Below are 13,336 nucleotides of genomic sequence, written 5' to 3'. Positions count from 1 at the left end.
TCCTCCTCCTTATTTTTGTTGGAGGAGCACGCCTCAGTGCCTTTGGACGATGAGTCCGATACAACCTTGCGCCCAAGACCTTTCCTGGTCCCTGTGCCCTTCTTCTTGGCCTTCTTCTCCGGCACCTCATAGGGTGTCGGAAACAGCATCTCCATTAGGAGAGCCATTGCTGGATCTTCAGGTAGTGGGGCTGGACAGTCGATCTACTTCGCTGTCGCCACCCAGTCCTGTTAAATTGGTGTGGGGGCTTAGATTCCTCTCGCGAATATACTGGGGAAAGGAGCATCTTGTAAAATATAGAGAACTTACCGGATTGGCGGGGCGCTTTGCGCTGAGTCTGCGATCTTCGGTAATGGGAGGAGGTACCTCAGCGGCCTTCAACAGCACCTTCCAGACGTCTTTGTGCATCGTGTCGAAGAGCTCTCGCAGCGTCTGGTGTTCGGCCGGGTCGAACTCCCACATATTGAATACCCGTCTTTGACATGGAAGGATCCGCCGGAAGAGCATGACCTGGACCACGATGACAAGCTTGATTTTCTTGCTTATCATATTTTTGACACGGTTCTGGAGTCCGGTCAGCTCTGCCGGCACACCCCAGGCTATTCCCTTCTTTTTCCAGGAGGTGAGCCGCATGGGGATGCCAGATCAAAATTTGGGGGCTGCCCCCCAGTTGGCGTCACGAGGCTTGGTGATATAGAACCACCCCGATTGCCACCCCTTCACGGTCTCCACATAGGAGCCTTCGAGCTAGGTGACGTTGGGCATCTTGCCCACCATGGCGCCTCCGCACTCCGCTTGCTAGCGACCACTATCTTCGGCTTCATGTTGAAGGTCTTCAGCCACAGGCCGAAGTGGGGCTTGATGCGGAGGAAGGCCTCGCACACGACGATGAACGCCGAGATGTTGAGGATGAAATTGGGGGCCAGATCATGGGAGTCCAGCCCATAGTAGAACATGAGCCCACGGACAAATGGGTGGAGGGGGAATCCCAGTCCATGGACAAAATGAGCCAAGAATACAACCCTCACGTGGGGTTCTGGAGTAGGGACGATCTGCCCTGCATCTGGGAGCCGGTGCGTGATGTTTTCGGCAAGGTATCCGGCTTCCCGGAGCTTCGTAATGTCCTCCTCCATAACAGAGGAGACCATCCACTTGCCTCCCGCTCTGGATATGTTTGGAATGGATTTGCGGAGAAGGTGAGAACTTGGGTGCTGGAGCTCAAGCGTGCGAGAATGGATGGGCAAGGGCAGAAGAAGGCGTGGGTGAAAAATAGGAATCCTTATCCCTTTATAAAGGCGGTAGAAACTGTGCGCCTCCCCACTTGACCAAGCGCCACGATTGATGGCGCGGTTGAGTTACCCACGCCCGTATTGATGAGAATCCCGTGATAAGGGGACACGATCTCTGCTTCGACAAGACATGCCATGAAACCGCCTCGTAATATGTCCAGCAGCTGGTTGAGAAAAACAGTTCGAATAATGACCGGGCCGCGGCGTGATGTCACGCTATGGAAAGTTGTCAGCAGATTAGATTTATTGAATATTGTGCTCTCTATGGTGGTATGTGGAAATTATTTTGCAGAGCCGGGCACGATCCTCATATTCAAGTTCTTCTATGGAGTATTCGGGGAAGGATCCCGCCTTGCAATGCCGAAGACAATCTGCGCGCCGGACTCATCGTCATTGAAGCCTGGTTCAGGGGCTACTGAGGGAGTCCTGGATTAAGGGGTCCTCGGATAGCCGGACTATATACTTTGGCCGCACTGTTGGACTATGAAGATACAAGATTGAAGACTTCGTCCCATGTCCGGGTGGGACTCTCCTTTGCATGGAAGGAAAGCTTGGCAATTTGGATATGTAGATCTCCTTCTCTGTAACCGACTCTGTGTAACCCTAGCCCCCTCTGGTGTCTGTATAAACTAGAGGGTTTAGTCCATAGGACAACAACAATCATAATCATAGGCTAGCTTCTAGGGTTTAGCCTCTACGATCTCGTGGTAGATCAACTCTTGTAATACTCATATCATCAAGATAAATCAAGTAGGAAGTAGGGTATTACCTCCATCGAGAGGGCCCGAACCTGGGTAAACATCGTGTCCCCCGCCTCCTGTTACCATTAGCCTTAGACGCACAGTTCGGGACCCCCTACCCGAGATCCGCCGGTTTCGACACCGACAGCGAGAAGGTCTCCAACAACATAGCAGAATACGAGGGCCTCATAGTAGGCTTGAAAGCTGCAGCAGCACTGGGGGTGAAGCGCCTCATCATCAAGGGAGATTCACAGCTCCTCGTCAACTTCTCCAACACGGTGTATGAGCCGAAGGACAAGCACATGGAAGCGTATCTTACGGAGGTGCGCAGGATGGAAAAGCAGTTTTGGGGTTGGAGTTGCAGCATGTGCCCCGCGGCACCAACCAAGAGATTGATGACAACGCCAGGAGGGCATCCAGGCGGCTGCCTCAGGAGCCTGGCATTATCGAGGAACGACTCTTCAAGCCATCGGCGGCACTGTCACTTTCAAGCACAGCACAGCCTCGGGAGGAACTCCCTCAGCCACCTGCCACAGGAGCCCCGACCTGTGGCCCGACCTCGGGAGCACGCTTACGCCTAGCGCTGGAGCCTTAGGAGGGATGCTGGACCACGGAATTCAAGGACTACCTGATGCAAGGGACGCTATCAAAGAAAGAGGAGGACGCGAAACGTGTGGCCCGGCAGGCCACGGCTTACTACATCCAAGACGGAGAGCTCTACCGGAAACGGCCAAATGACGTTTTCTGCATTGCATCTCCAGGTAACAGGGGAAGGAGTTGCTGGCTGACATACACGGTGGAGATTGCGGACACCACTCGTCATCGCGGACCCTCGTCGGCAAGGCGTTTCACAGCGGGTTCTACTGGCCTACAACACTCAACGACGCAATCGAGCTGGTGAAGTCCTGTGAAGCCTACCAATTCCACGCCAAGCAGATTCATCAGCCAGCTCAGGGCCTGCAGACCATCCCACTCTTGTGGACGTTCGCGGTCTGGGGGCTAGATATCTTAGGCCCGTTTCGTCGAGCGCCCGGGGGCTACCGCTACCTCTATGTCGCCATTGACAAGTTTACCAAGTGGGCGGAGGTGGAAGCCGTCCGCACCATCCCAGCTGATTCTGCAGTTAAGTTCTTCAAGGGCCTCGTGAGCCAGTTCGTGGTCCCTAATCGCATGATCACCAACAACGGTTCGCAGTTCACTAGCAATCTCTTCAAAACATATTGTGCTAACCTTGGAACACAGATATGCTACGCTTCGGTGGCACACCCCCGGAGTAACGGCTAGGCTGAACGCGCCAACACAGAGGTACTGAGGGGCCTCAAAACTAGGACCTTCAAGAAGAAGCTGGAGGCCTGCGGCAGGGGCTGGTACGACGAGCTCCAGTCAGTGTTGTGGTCCATCTGCACTACCGCCACCAAGTCGACTGGCAAGACCCCATTCTTCCTCGTCTATTGAGCAGAGGCGGTCCTCCCTCACGAGGTCAGGCGTCGCTCCACGCGGGTCCTAGCGTTTGATGAAGCGCAATAGGACGCCATGCGGGGGATGGACCTCGTGCTGGGGGAGGAGCGCCATCGAGAAGCCGCACTGTGAGCAGTAAGATACCAGCAGGCGCTGCGGCGGTATCATTGCCGCAATATCTTCCCCAGGACACTCGAGGTAGGTGACCTTGTACTCAGGCAGGTGCTCTCCAGGGAAGGGCTGCATAAGCTCTCTCCCATGTGGGAGGGCCCGTTCAAGGTTGTCCATGTTTCCAGGCCTGGCGCCGCGCTTGGAGACTCAGGAAGGGTTGCCCATCCCAAACGCTTGGAACATTCAGCACCTCCGGAAGTTCTACCCTTGCAGAAAGGCCCAGTGCCTGTGAAGAAGGCCCGGTGCCTGTGAAGCTCACCGCCCGAAGAAAGGCCCGCTGCCTGTGAAGAAGGCCCAGCGCCTATGAAGCTCACCGCCCGTGACACTCTCACGTAATAATGAGTTGGGGCTGTACATGCCCCGGAGTCTTCGAAGTGCCGCCCTCGGGCCTCGGGAGCTCCCGCCCACACCCAGTGTAGCACTTAGTTCTGTGTTGGTGAGAAGACGTCGAAGACTAGACTACTTGTCGGACGTGGCTTTTCATTTGCTTTTCGCAGTTGGCTTGTTCTCCCTTGTTTGAACCTTTATTGAAGTTGCTTCTAGTGTTGTTTGCCGTCTTGTGCCCATGTTATCTGTTTTCGGCTTTTTCCTGGCTCGCTCTCTCTCTCGCAAACCTCGCGAGGGGGCTCTGCGGGAGCCCTCGTGAGCCTTCTTCTACTAGTTTTTGTGAGGCCCTCTCGTTCAAGTTCATAGCGGGAGCACTCCTCCCGGTCAATGCCCCTCGAGCATCGTGACACAAAGCACTAGGCCATAGCTGGTAATCCTCGCGACCAAGGTCGGAAATGACTCTCCCAACTGATTTTTGCAGCTCTTAAGGCGCCCAGCGAGGCCTCAAGCAGGCACCTCGCAAGGAGGAAACTACTGCAAACATCCCGAGCTAAGTTGTTCCTACGCGCAGGCACATAACCACAACACCATAACACAGCACAGGGACAATGAATGTAGCACGATAATTAGGGGATCATAGTCTGTTGCACGCCCCCACGGGGCTCCATACTCCTCTCCCTCAATGTAGGAAAAGGATAAAAACAAAATAAAGATAGCGCGCGCTTTGCAACAGCTCGCGAGAAGGGATCTGCGTCATCCTCCTGAGCTCAATCAGACTCCGCCTCGCGCTTCACCGGGGCGCGGCGACGGGACGACCCGCCACCACCCTCGAAGCGGGTGCGGTGGCGTGGTGGCTGGTCGCGGCCCCCGCTCGAGGAGCTGTCACCGAAGGAGGAGCCGCTGAAGCTCAACGAGCTGCGGTCACCACCGGGAGCGGGTTCGCCTTCGCCCTCGTCACGGCTGTCACCGAGGCCGAGCACCCCGTCGCCGTCATCATGTTCAGGGCAGCACCCAACACGGTGGCCATCTTCTCCGAACACCCTGACATAGAGGGTTGCTTCACTGTCCTACTTGAAGTGGAGGGTGCACCGCCTGCCCAGGCCACGCGTGCGGGCAAACGTCTGCCAGCCCCGGGCCAGGGCCACGTTTCCGGCGACGGAGATCTCCACCGCGACGAGGAGGCCCTGCTGCAGCAGTCGTCCGCCTACAGCCAGAGCCCGCCGGGGCCAGCGGCCGGCAGTTTGCCGGCGAAGAAGCAAGGGAACTGGAGCCAGTTGCCGACCGGGTTGTCCGACCACACAACAAACTCTGGCAGCACCTCTGTCGAATGGAAGCATGGCCGGGGAGGCCGCGCAGCCACGATACGCCTTCCTCCACCGACTGGGCTGCCTCAATATGGGCTGCCACCACCGCGTGAAGGTACACCATCACGACCATGAGAAGCCGCGATGGGAGTCGCGGGATGCTTGCGGGGACGACCGCGGCCGCGCTTGGGCGTAGGAGAGCCAGGCCCTTCCTGGCGAGCCTTCCCCTTCTCCGCGGCCGAGAACCTCTTTGCGGGTGCCATGGGACGCTGCAAGAAACTGGAGCAAGGAGGGAGAAGAAGCAGGCGAAGCAAGGGGAGATGTGCAACGGGGGCTTTCGCCCCTTCCCATTTATATCCCAAGGGAGGCCAACCGCCGGCCTCCACGAGCACAGGTAATGATGGCTCTTTTTGCATGCGGCAGGGACTCGTCAAGTTGGGCAGTGGCCAAGGCAGCGTGGGGAAGCAAAGACGCCCACGTCCAATCAAGTTGCCACGCGTCACCCAAGGCTGCAGGCTGTTGGGGCCTGCGGTGCTCCGCACTTGCTCTTTGGCTTCGCCGCTAAGCCAAGTCCGAGCACGCCTTGGGCCCAGGGGCTACTGTCGGCGTTCTAGGAACGGGGGTCCCCAGACTTGCTTGCCTGCAGCCTGTAGCGTAGCTCAGCCAGTGGCCCAGTACGGCCCATCTTCATCAACAAACACTCAAGACCCTCGCGAGGGTCCAAGCCTCGCGGGGCGGATGACGCAAGGCCTCCTCCGGGGCGGCCTCACCAGGCAGGCTCGCGAGGAGGCGGAGAGATCAAGGCGAGGGGTACCTCGTGAGGTACTCATGACGCAAGCCATCACGATCAAGACCAGGCGGGCGCCAGGTGGGCGCCAGCCTACACAGTGTCCTTGTTTCCTCTTTGGTGCAAAGGGGGCAAGCACAGGCGCGGATTACCGAGGCATCAGGCAAAAGTTTCCAAATCGGTGCAACGAGACCAAGACCAGCAGAGCGGCAGGATGGAGGTCATCGTGGATCCCAAGACAGCGTCAGCACCAGTGCCTTTGGCAGTCGAAGACCACATTTAGTCAGGATAGCTTGTACTAGTTGTCCCCTTTCAAAGTGGCCGTTGTTGGCTCCCTTCCCGCTCAATATTTGGGAAGAGGACTAGGGCCTCTATGAATAGGGCTAGCCACCACAGTAGAAGGCAATCTGATCTAGAGCCAAGAGAGACGGATTGACTCCTCTCCAAATACACCACCAGAAGAACACCTCTCCTTGTGAGGCTGTTCTTCCTCTGTACTATTCATCATCAGCCCAAGAGGCAATTCAGCACACCACACACTGGATTAGGGTATTACACCACAACGGTGGCCCGAACCAGTATAAACCTCGCGTCTCTTGTGTTGTTCATCGTGCTAGCTAGAAATCACGGCGAGGTTGTGGGCGTGTTTTGGTAGGGAGAAGATCTGCGTGTGCACCCCAAAGTTCGAACCTTAAGGGTTTTGCCGAAACCCGATATCCGACATCGGGCACATCGAGATCAACAACAAGTCCTGGAAGACAAGCGGAGGAAGGACGCATCACCATCGAACGATGCTGCGAAACCTACCGCCAGTCTGATAGGCGCAATGTCCCCGACATCGATGAGCCAATGCCCGGTGGAGATGGATACCTGCCTTTCGAGGTTGGGTGCCCTTCCTTCACTCGCGAGCTGCGGCAAGTCTGTTGGCTATCTGCCCGTACGTTCAAGCTAGAGATACCAGAAAAGTATGATGGAAGATTGAACCCGACAGAGTTCCTGAGCATCTACACCATTGTTATTCAAGCCGTCAGAGGAAGAGAAGAGAAGGTATTCGCCAACTACTTCCCTTTCGCACTCAAGCCAAACGTGAGGTCGTGGGTGATGGACTTGCTGGAGAACTCCATCTCGACCTAGGTTGACCTGTATCATGAATTTGTTGGCGCCTTCATAGGCGGTCATCAAGAACTAGGGCGTCCCAGCGATTTGCAGCTCCTCCAACAGAAGGAAGAAGAGAGTTTGTGGAAGTACATGTAGAGGTTCAGCCAGGTGCCCAGAAACATTCTAGACATCCACTCGGCAGCTGTGATAGTTGCATTCCAGTTCCAACGTACGCAACCGCAGGGTACGTTCCAAGATGAACGTCCGGTTTCCCAAGACTGTGAATGAGCTATTCACTTTGGTGGATAAGTGTGCCCAAACAAAGGAGGGGAGGTGACTCCCCGGTGAATAGGATAGCATCAACGTTGAATTAAAGGACAAGGAAGCCACCGATCAGAAGAAGAAGAACAAGAAGCGCAAGGATAAAGCAATGTTTGTTGTTGAAGGATCGAGCACTCCTAGTACCGGCAAGAAGGCCAAGAACAGGGCTCCTAGCAAGGAAGTTGCTACGTGCACTGATTGCCAGGAAGCCACGGCTGCCGATAAGGCTGGGAAGGCTGACGGGTTGTACTGCAAGATCCATCGGACCAAGGGCCACGATCTTCAAGAGTGTCATTAGATTGACCAACTCGTCAAGAAGTAGAAGGCTGAGTACGAGAAGCATAACAAAGAGAGAGACCAAGATGGTGCTGGCAGGAAGGGCCCAAGCAGCAGAGGAAGTCACCCTGGCAAGGCCCCTCGGTATCAAGGGAAACCCGCCAGAGGCTGTGAGAATAAGGAATGTGATGATGGAAGTGATGAGGGAGATGAAGAGGAAACCAGCGAACAAGGGTTACAGAATGCCACTGATAACCCACAAGTGTAGGGGATCGTTTGTAGCCTTCTTCGATAAATAAGAGTGTCAAACCCAACGAGGAGCTAAAGGTAGATCAAATATTCCCTCAAGTTCTATCGACCACCGATACAAATCTACGCACACTTGACGTTTGCTTTACCTAAAACAAGTGTGAAACTAATTTGCAAGAATAAAACTATGAGTACTTTGCGAGAATAAAACTATGAATGAATGCAAGGTAATGAAAGTGGGTAGATTTGTCAATAAGAAAGTCATTTGTCCCTAGGCAATCAATAACAAGTATCGGTAATCATTCTTGCAATTTTATATGAGGGAGAGGCATGAGCTAACATACTTCCTCTACTTGGATCATATGCACATATGATTGGACCCCTAGCAAGCATCCGCAACTACTAAATATCATTAAGGTCGTGAAACCCAACCATAACATTAAGTATCCAGTCCTCTTTATCCCATACGCAACAACCCACCTACTCGGGTTTAAGCTTCTATCACTCTCGCAACCCACCATAAGCGAATCTGAATGTATTGCAACACCCTACAGCGGGGATCCCTCACGTTTGTGCGAGATGGAGGGCACCATAGGACAGCACCATAAATAAAATATACAATCATACCAACCAATATCACAATTAACCCATAAGACAAAACGGATCTACTCAAACATCATAGGATAACCATAGATCATTGGGAAATAATATATGGAGTTGAGCACCATGTTTAAGTAGAGGTTACAGTGGGGAGAAGAGGTGTTGCACCGCTGCATAGAGGAGAAGAGAGTTTGTGTTGACGATAGCAAGATTGTTGATGTAGATCGTCGTCACGATGATTGCCCCGGTGGTGTTTCGGTGCCACCAGGAGAGAGGGGGGAAGAGCCCCCCTCCTTCTTCTTCTTCCTTGGCCTCCCGTTAGAAGGGAGGAGAGTTCCCCCTCTGGTCCATGGCCTCCATGGCAGTGGAGGAGCAGGAGCCCCTCCGAGGTTGGATCTCCCTCTCTGTTCTCTTCTGTTTCGCGTTCCCAGATCTAGCCCTTCACGGTTTCTTAATTCCCGGATATCCGTAATTCCAATTGTGCTGAAATTTTTACAAGATTTTTTCCATAAATTATCTTTCTTGCACCGGAAGAAGGGCCTCAACCGCCTTACGAGGAGGGCATAAGACACAGGCTGCGCCTGGGGCCTTGGTGGGTTGTGGGCTCTCTGGGCCCTTGTTTGCGTTGATTCCACCTCCGAAAAATCACATAAATTCCAAAATAATTCTCCGTTAATTTTTATCGTGTTTGGACTTCATTTGATATGGATTTTCTGCATATAGAAAACATGCAAAAAAAATACGAACTGGCACTGGGCACTGGACCAATAGGTTAGTCTAATAAATCATATAAAAAGTTGCCAAAAGTATGTGAAAGTTGTATAATATTGGCATGAAACAATCAAAAAATTATAGATATGACGGAGATGTATCAGCATCCCCAAGCTTAATTCCTGCTCGTCCCCGATGACAAGCATAAACTGGAATTCTTACTAGCATAAACTGGATCATACTTCTAATCATGGCATGAATATTAAGACCTAAGTGATTCAAAGAAATAGTCTATGATTTGACATAAAGACATCAATACTCAGGCATCCCAACAAACAATCATGTCTTTCAAAATATCAATGCTAAAGAAAGCTATCCCTACAAATTCATATAATCTTGTCATGCTCTGTCTTCTTAACACAAAGTATTTATCATGCACAACCCAGATGACAAGCCGAGCAATTGGTTCATACTTTTTAACGCGCTTCAGCTTTTTCAACCCTCACACAATACATGAGCGCGAGCCATGGATATAGCACTACGGGTGGAATAGAGTATCATGATAGGGGTAATTAGAGAAGACAAACAAGGTAAGAAAGTCTCACATCGACATGGCTAACAAACGGGCTATGGAGATGCTCCTCAATTGATATCAACATGAGGAGTAGGGATTTCCATGCAACGGATGCACTAAGAGCTACAAGTGTATGGGAGCTCAATATGAAGACTGAGTGGGTGTGCATCCAACTTTCTTGCTCATGAAGACCTCATGCATTTGAGGAAGCCCATCATTGTAATATATAGGCCAAGTTCTATAATGGAAAATTCCCACTAGTATATGAAAGTGACTAAATAGGAGACTCTCTAAATGAAAAACATGGTGCTACTGTGAAGCACAAGTGTGGTAAAAGGTAGTAACAATGCCCGTTCTCTCTCTTTGTTTCATTTTTCTCTTTGTTTCTTTTTCTTTTTTCTTTTTCTTCTTCTTTTTTTTCTTTTTATTTCTCTCATTGTCCGGAGTCTCATCCCGACTTGTGGGGGAATCATAGTCTCCATCATCCTTTCCTCATTGGGACATGCTCTAAGAATGAATAATGATGGTCATCACACTTCTATTTACTTATAACTCAAAAGAAATAAAAATTACAACTCGATACCTATAACATAATATGACACTATATGAATGCCTCTGGCAGTGTACGAGGATGTGCAATGATCTAGCGTAACATGTATGAAAAATGATGAACGGTGGCTGAGCCACAACTATTATGTCAGCTATATGATGATGCAAAGCAATATGACAATGAAAGCTCATGTCATCAAAACGGAAGCGGTGGAAGTTGCATGGCAATATATCTCGGAATGGCTATGGAAAGGCCATAATAGGTAGGTATGGTAGTCGTTTTGAGGAATATGTAATAAGGTTTATGTTTGATAGAGCGTATCATACCACGGGGTCTGGGTGCACCTGTGAAGTTTCCACTGACTCTCGAGGTGAGAAAGGGCAATGAACGGTACCGTAGATGCTAGCCAATTGCGGAAAGGTAAGAGTGCATATAATCCATGGACTCACATTAGTCATAAAGAACTCATACATATTGCAAAAGTTTATTAGCCCTCGAAGCAAAGTACTACTACGCATGCCCCTAGGGGGATAGATTGGTAGGAAAAGACCATCGCTCATCCCCGACCACTACTCATAAGGAAGACAATCAATAATAAATCATGCTCCACTTCATAGCATAACGAGAGACTATACGTTCATGCTTTGGGAATCACAAACCTTAACACCAATATTCTTCCTAACCACAACCAATTACTAGTACCTCCCACATATTCCATCTCTATATCGCAAAACTATTGCAAGGTATCAAACATCATATTCAGTGATCCATAAGTTTTATGTAGGATTTCATGACTAACCATGCAATTGACCTATTCTTGTTGACTCTATAAATAGATATAAGTGAAGCATGAGAGTTTAAATCTTTCTACAAAATACCATGCTCTAATAAATATAAGTGAAGCAAAAGAGCATTCTACAAACAACAGTTTTCTACGTGAAGAGAAACAGGCAATCCAAACTTCAAATGATATAAGTGAAGCACATGAAGCATCCTATAAATCCATACTCAAAAGGTATAAGTGAAGTGCAATGAGCATTCCACAAATCAACCATGGACTATCTCATACCATCATGGTGCATAAAAGAAAAGTGAAAACTAAATACAAAAGACGCTCCAAGATTTGCACATATCACATGAACGAAACAAAGACGAAAACATACCATACTTGTTGAAGAAATATGGGATGCCTTTTGGGGGCATCCCCAAGCTTAAATGCTTGAGTCTCCTTGAATATTTACTTGGGGTGCCTTGGGCATCCCCAAGCTTGAGCTCTTGCCTCTCCTCCTCCTCATATCAAGGCCTCCTTGATCTTTGATCACTTCATCCACACAAAACTCAACAGAAAAACTCGGTAAGATCCATTAGTATAATAAAGAAAATCACTACTCTAAGTACTCTTGCAAACCAATTCATAATTTTTTTTGAATTGTAGCTATTGTAATATAACTTTTCCATGGCTTATACCACTGATAGAATTAGTAGTTTCATCAAAACAAGCAAAACAATGCATCAAAAACAGAATCTGTCTTAAACAGGACAGTTTGTAGCAATCTGAACATCTACCATACTTCTGGTACTCCAACAATTCTGAAAAACTAGGACAAAATAAAAAATGTGTAGCAATACTGTGCAAGAAGTTTCATAAATGTTTGACGTTCCCGTAAAAAAATTGAAAATTCACGTGCTATAGCCAAAGTTTGTGTTCCTGCACCGCACATACCAACAAGCAATCTAAACATCCTAAAGGCAAATCTTGGCACATTATTTTTATAATACAATTGGTTTGTACAAGGGGATAATTATTTTTGTGTGAATCTTCATGAAAAATTCTACATCGTTTCCATGAGCATGAACACGAGTGTTCAAGGTCGACCCTCACTTCTCCAATGCATAACTTCCAATCGCTTCTCTTTTGTGAAAAGTTTTTAAGTTACCCTCTATATTTTTTTGTTTTTAAACTATATAAAAGCACTCAACAGAAATAAATGACTCTCTAAAACTTCCGGGTTGTCTCCCTGGCAGCGCTTTCTTTAAAGCCATTAAGCTAGGCATCAAGTGCTCAAGTAATGAATCCACCCGGATCCGAAGGTATGATAAAGCCAATTTTAATTAGCAATGTTTGGCATTTAGTACTGATCACAAAGCAACATATATCAAGCAATGACGAAGTCTAACTCTCTTCCTATGCATCGGCATGTCATACAAGAACAATTCATGCACATCAAGTAAAGTCGAATACATAGTATAAGCAATTTCTTGCAATTCTATCATGTTGGAAACATAGAGAGGCGGAGATGTAGTTCCTCTATCATAATAATTGCAAGTAGGAGCAGCAAACACAGGCATATTATATTTATCAAAATTACCATGTGCAACAGTAAAAGGCAACCCATCAATACAATCCTTAATAAGAACAAATTTGTTTGATATAGTGTAGTTTGGAGAATTCAAAAAGATAATAGGACTATCATGTGTGGGTGCAATAGCAACAATTTCATGTTTAACGTAAGGAACAATAACAAGATCATCTCCAATAGCATAATTCAAGTTGGCATCTTGGCCACAAGCATAGCAAGCAGCATCAAAAAGGGATATTTAAAACGATTCAATGGTATCATAGCAATTATCATAGCATTCATCCTTCAGTAAGAATGAATGGACGTTAAACAATGTATGAGTTGAAGAGTTACTCTCATTAGAAGGTGGGCACGAGTGATCAATCCACTCTTCCTCCTTTTGTTCTTTGCTCTCCTCATCATCTTTTTCATCCAATGAGCTCACAGTTTCATCAATTCCTTCTTCCATAGACACCTGCAAAATATTAGTCTCTCCTTGGACAGTGGAGACTTTCTCAATAAATGCATCAATATCGGAATTG

The sequence above is a fragment of the Triticum dicoccoides genome, chromosome 7B, assembly GCF_002162155.2.
Source record: "Triticum dicoccoides isolate Atlit2015 ecotype Zavitan chromosome 7B, WEW_v2.0, whole genome shotgun sequence".
In the NCBI taxonomy this organism is placed as follows: Eukaryota; Viridiplantae; Streptophyta; class Magnoliopsida; order Poales; family Poaceae; genus Triticum; species Triticum dicoccoides.
The sequence above is the reverse complement of the archived record's forward strand: the minus strand, read 5'-3'. Positions refer to the sequence as shown.